The 6,031-nt window shown below is 42.9% G+C and overlaps 1 long non-coding RNA gene across 1 annotated transcript; it reads left to right on the top strand.

Moving 5' to 3' along the window:
- Nucleotides 1-453: 453 nt before the first annotated feature.
- LOC143793715 (uncharacterized) lies at nt 454-3,928 on the top strand. The gene is made up of 2 exons (XR_013220217.1): nt 454-647; nt 2,848-3,928. It is a non-coding gene; the product is annotated as an uncharacterized LOC143793715 (long non-coding RNA).
- Nucleotides 3,929-6,031: the final 2,103 nt, after the last annotated feature.

The following is a 6,031-nucleotide window of genomic DNA, read 5'->3' as shown; positions in this document are numbered from 1 at the left end:
GTTAAATACAACCAAGATCAGTGAATTGGATACACAGATTGATGCTATCCAAATGGAGATACGGGCCAGTTGTCCACCTGAAAGGATTTTGAAATTTGAAGCTGAATTAGATAAATCTATTGATGCACTAATCAAGAAGATCCAAGATTCCCAAATGATTAAATTTAATAGGGACCTAAAGGACTACCAGAGTAGTAAAGTATATATGTGGAGAAAATCTAATGGTGGTCCTCTACGTAGGAGTGCATCAAATTCTTCGGTTTCATCTGTAAGCGGGCATTCTGATATCTCGGGTGCTTCGGTATCCACTACTGGATCTGATGCAAGACTCCGAGATCATTCATTTCATCCTTACAGAAGAAATGGAGCTCCATCTAAAATGCACCGTGATAATAAGGTGATTAATTTAAGTGATTTGACACTTTCTGATGTTGATTTAAATCTTCTGGGGAAGGGTCTTTCATATGTACCTACATCCTGTTTTGATTTATTTTCAACCATTAAGGACGTACATATTTTTGCACGGTCATTGCTATTCAAGAGATATTTTTATAACAATGCACTCAATTCCCTTTTTCCGACAGAGGAGGAACAAGAGGCCCTAAGAATCCTTGAAGAACTAGCCATTGAACATGTGGGAGAAGGAGGTAAGGTTCCTCCATCTATCCGCCCACGCTCCAAAAAATTCCCCCCATTATCCACTTGTGCAAACATCGAATTGTTTGTCCAGGTGGTTGTGGCGGAGTTGTACAAAATTCCAAAATTCTTAATTAAAGATAATCTTTCAAAAACTGAGAGGAGTAGGTTGAGATATTTTCAGGAACTGCCTAACATTATTTTGAAACCTGCAGATAAGGGTGGTAATGTCGTCCTCTGGCCGAGAGAGATGTATGAGAGGGAGGCTTTCCGCCAGCTCAATAATGCAACATGCTATAGGAAACTTTCCTATAATCCACTCTCAGCATACTCATCCCAGTTGGAAAGTATCATCCAAAGGTCACTTGAGGACGGCATTATCACCAAAGATCTTGCATTGGCTCTGGTGGTTCCTGAACCAACGATATCTACTCTCTACCTACTCCCTAAGATTCATAAAAACTCTGCCATACCACCTGGCAGACCTATTATATCTGGGGTGGGGAATTTTTTGGAGCATATTAACAAATGGATAGATTTTTATCTCCAGCCATTGGTTATGGGCCTCCCTTCCTTCCTGAAGGATACTGGGGACTTTCTGCGCAGGGTCGACGGACTGTATCTTGAGGGCGATACTCTTATGGCTTCAGCAGATGTGGAATCACTATACACAAACATCAAACATAGTGATGGTATAGCGGCTGTGAAATTTTTTCTGGAGATGTCCTCCTTGTCTTTAGGTATCCGCACACTTCTGCTGGAGCTGTTGGAGTTCGCCCTCACTCACAATTTTTTCACCTTTAAGGGGATCTTCTACCTTCAGCTCCAGGGGACCGCCATGGGGGCGGCCTTCGCGCCGTCCTATGCCGGTCTCTTCCTGGGGCTGTGGGAGAGGGATCTCTTCCTGTCTGACAAATTGGGGTCGATTGAGCGTGTCCTGCTTTGGACACGCTACATCGACGATATCTTCTTTGTCTGGCAGGGCACTCCGTCTGACCTTGCGCAGTTTGTTGATACCTTGAATAGTAATGACCGTAATATTCACCTTACTTTTTGTTCCAGTGGTACCACGCTTGATTTTCTCGATGTGATTATAAGTAGGGATTCTGGTGGCATGTTACGGTCAGATGTATACAGAAAAGAGACTGCCACAAACACCCTGCTTCATGCCACATCGGGACACCCTAGGCATATGATTAGATCAGTCCCCATTAGTCAATTTCTTCGCATCCGTAGGATTTGTTCCACAGATGCAGATTTTGAATTTAGGGCAGAGGAACTAAAACAACGTTTCCTCGCTCGGGGATATAGCCGGCGTGTACTCAAGCGTGCGTACCACAGGGCAAAACATTCCTCTAGGCACGATCTCCTCTATGGTAATTCACGTACCCAATCCTCCTCCAATAAACAGGTGACACGTTTTGTCACTACGTTCAACTCGCAGTCCGACAGGGTCTATTCCGCTATTTCAAATGCTTGGCCTATATTAAAAGTGGACGCCACCCTTTCCAAAATTATTCCGGATAAACCATCGGTGGCGTACAGACGTGGTAAAAATCTACGCAACCTTTTGGTCTCCAGCCATTATGATAATTATCACAAAGGGACATTTTTGGACAGATTCCCAAGGCGGGTGGGTTGTGTTCCGTGTGGTGGCTGCGTCGCCTGCCCAAACGTGGATGGTGCTGATACATTCAGTAATTCTGATGGGACAAAGTTGTACAAAATTAACCATCATATAACCTGTACAACAAGATATGTGGTATATTTTGCCACATGTCCTTGTGGGCTTATATACATCGGCCTTACATCGAGACAACTTAAAGTCCGTATCAGAGAACACGTTTTGGGCATTGAGGCGGCGGTTACCCACACGGAACCAACCACCCTTAAAACAATCCCTCGCCACTTTAAGTTATTTCATAACTGTAATAGTGCTCTTCTCCGAGTACGTGGCATTGATTGTATTAAGATCAATATCCGGGGGGGGAATCTGTCCAAACGCCTTAATCAGATGGAGACCAAATGGATCTGGCGGTTGAACACAGTCCATCCATATGGCCTTAATGAATGCCTCTCCTTTGTCCCTTTTCTATAAATTAGTGCTGTTCTCAAGGGTTGGCTATTTGTGCAGGTTTCTGTACTGTTGGCATTTTAACTTTTTTTATTTTTGTCTTGATTTTTCTTCTTTTATTATGTTTACTTTGGTAGCATTATCATGCCTGTCACCGTGTCATCTACTTGATAAGGAGTTCCGGTGAAGCTGAGGATCATCGTTGGACCAATTTTCTATGTGCCCTCTTCAACATGGACTTTGTTATTTGTCATAAATTCATCTTGTATATGCGCGCACATATATATATATATATATATATATATATATATATATTAATGTTTATATGTATAGAGAGATATATATACACAATATAAGGCTATGCCCCCTGGTCTAGGGGTGCGTTGTTATATGCTCATCATGGTTGTAATGATATACACTGTGTCATATAATCTTTTGCTGTGTATTTTGTTCATTATATACTTATTACTTAGATTGAATATACACATTGTTGTCGTTTTTCTATACTTATATGGCTATTGAAAATCTTTATTATTATGTTTATGGGATTATGTAACGATAATGTGTTGTATGGTGACTAGTGACCATGTTGTGCATGTATTATATGCTTATATTTGGTTGTATATTGGTATACAATATGCAGTATGGCTATAAATGTATATTATTTGTTTTCATCTTCTTTTCTGTTACATTTTCGCATTTTATGCCCTATATATATTGTGTTATCTATCTATTTGTGCGCAGGAGATGTTTTAAATATACTTTGTTATTACATCTGCATGTGCTGGCACTTTTGCCAGCTTGTAATATGGCTGCATTGTAACCTTGGTCTATGATATGGGTGTAATTTCCCACATCCTTTGCAGCGTTCCCTTTTCCAATATGGCCGCACCAATACTTCCTGTCATGCGCACTGGGTCACTGCCGTACTTCCGGGTCGCGGTCCGGGGTCGGATCACATGGGCCCATGTGTTTCCGGCGCCGGTCTGATGCACTGATTGTGCGGCACCCCTGCGCATGGGCTATCTTTAATTACTGGCACTATATAAACTCCATCTTGTGGGTGATTCGGCACGCCCCCTGAGGAAGGACATCGCCGAAACGCGCGTTGGGGTGGGTCTGGAGTGGATGCGCTCTCCCCAGGACAGCAGCTGGTAGGACTCCTTTAGTTTACATTGTATACTTATATCATGTGATACGTACTGGCTGGTTCACAAATTTTTTTTTTTTTTTTTTTTTTTGTGTTCCATTTATGGCATACTTATTGAGTCCTAAAAATGTAGCAGTAAGCAAATTATGTTATGCTCTGCCTGTCTGCTGACTTGTGGTGAGGTGCCATTTATCTCCAGACATACGGTACATGTTACCTGCATCTTTTATCCACCATTTCTGCATTCCTTGTTGTTATATCTTTTATATTTATTTAATAAAGATTTTTGTACATTTTGGACATTTTCTTGCACCATTTTTTTGGTAGTTTGTTGCTTTAGCAATTGGTGTGTCCCTAGACATTCATTATACAGGCACTTGTTACCTCTTATATACAATATCTTATGCCATCATGATAGGAGGTTTTACTAGGTTGTGCTGTATTTGTTTTCCTTGTTTGTATACAGGTGATGATCAGATCGCCTCTATGTAGCAGAATTGCTGACTTACTATGAGCGCTGAAGACCGGGTGGCGCTCATAGCAATCCTGCAGTGACAACCATAGAGGTCTGCTGGAGACTTCTGGTTGTCATGCCAACCCGTTGGCGACCCGCAGTCATTTGCAGGATTTTCGGCGCGCTTGCCGGAAGCGTGTGTTAAATGCCGCTGTCAGAGTTTGACAGAGTTTTCCGGCATTTATCAGCTGTTCAAAACAGCTGACATCTGCTGGAAAAGATGTGGGCTCAGCGCCGGAGCCCACATCAAAGGGAAGGAGTCTGACATCGGTGTATTATTATGCCCGATGTTGGAAAGGGGTTAAGGGCACATAATTTCAAAGTTAGAAAATTGTCAAATGTTCAAATTTTTTTTGGCAAATTTTCGATATTTTCATAAATAAACACAAATCATATTGACCAAAATTTACCACTAAAATGAAGTACAATGTGTCATGAAAACACAGTCTATGAATCACTGGGATCCGTTGACGTGTTCCAGAGTTATTACCTCTTAGGGCTCATACTCACCTGTGAGAAACTCGGATGAGTCTCGCATGTTAATATCTGGCACTGCTGCCGGCACTCAGATCGGAGCATGCGGCCGCATAGGAATACATGCAGCCACACGCTCCGTTCCTGAGTGCCGGCAGCAGAATTGTAAAATTTGGCTTGGCCAGGATGGTTAAAACAAGTTTGGGGGTGAAGGGGTTAAAGGGGTGGTCTATTGATTAAAGTGCGCTTTGTTCCTGGGACAACCCGTTTAAGAACCAAGCAAATTTTTGCCTTTCCTTTCTTCCATTTTTCTATCCCCTTCTTCCATGTGCAGTACCTTTTTTTATTTTCCCGCTGAGAAAGCCATATGAGGGCTTTTTATGTGTGGTACTCGTTGTACTATTGAATGACAACATTCATTTCATCTTACAGTCTACTGGCAAATGGAAAAACAAATTCCAAGTGAAGTGAAATTGCTACAAAAAAAACAAAACAGAATAGTATTTTGGGTTTCATTTTTTTTACTTCATTCTCCATTAGGCCGGTTTCACACGTCAGTGGCTCCGGCACGTGAGGTGACAGTTTCCTCACGTACCGGAGCCACTGACACACGTAGACACATTAAAAAATCAATGCATCTGTGCAGATGTCATTGATTTTTTGCGGACCGTGTCTCCGTGTGCCAAACACGGAGACATGTCAGTGTTCATGGGAGCGCACGTATTACACGGACCCATTAAAGTCAATGCGTCCGTGTAAAACACGTACCGCACACGGACGTTCTCCTTGTGCCGTGCAGGAGACAGCGCTCCAGTAAGCGCTGTCCCCCCCACATGGTGCTGAAGCCACGATTCATATCTTCTGTGCAGCAGCGTTTGCTGTAAAGAAGATATGAATAATCCATTTTTTTAGTGGTATCTCGTGTTTAAAATAAAGCTCCATGTCCCCATGAAGAAGATATGAATAATAGTGTTTAAAAGAAAGATCTATCTGCCCGCCGCCCTCCCACCCCCTGTGTGCCCCCCCACCCCCTGTGCGCCCCCCCCGCTGTTCTGAAAATACTCACCCGGCTCCCTCGTTGGCTGTCGCTGCTTCCTGTCCTGGCCGCACCTTCTACTGTATGCGGTCACGTGGGGCCGCCGATTACAGTCATGAATATGCGGCTCCACCTCCCATAGGGGTG

This window comes from Ranitomeya variabilis, chromosome 1 (assembly GCF_051348905.1).
Source record: "Ranitomeya variabilis isolate aRanVar5 chromosome 1, aRanVar5.hap1, whole genome shotgun sequence".
Taxonomy (NCBI): domain Eukaryota; kingdom Metazoa; phylum Chordata; class Amphibia; order Anura; family Dendrobatidae; genus Ranitomeya; species Ranitomeya variabilis.
Note: the sequence above shows the minus strand (reverse complement) of the source record. Positions and strands in the feature narration are given on the sequence as shown.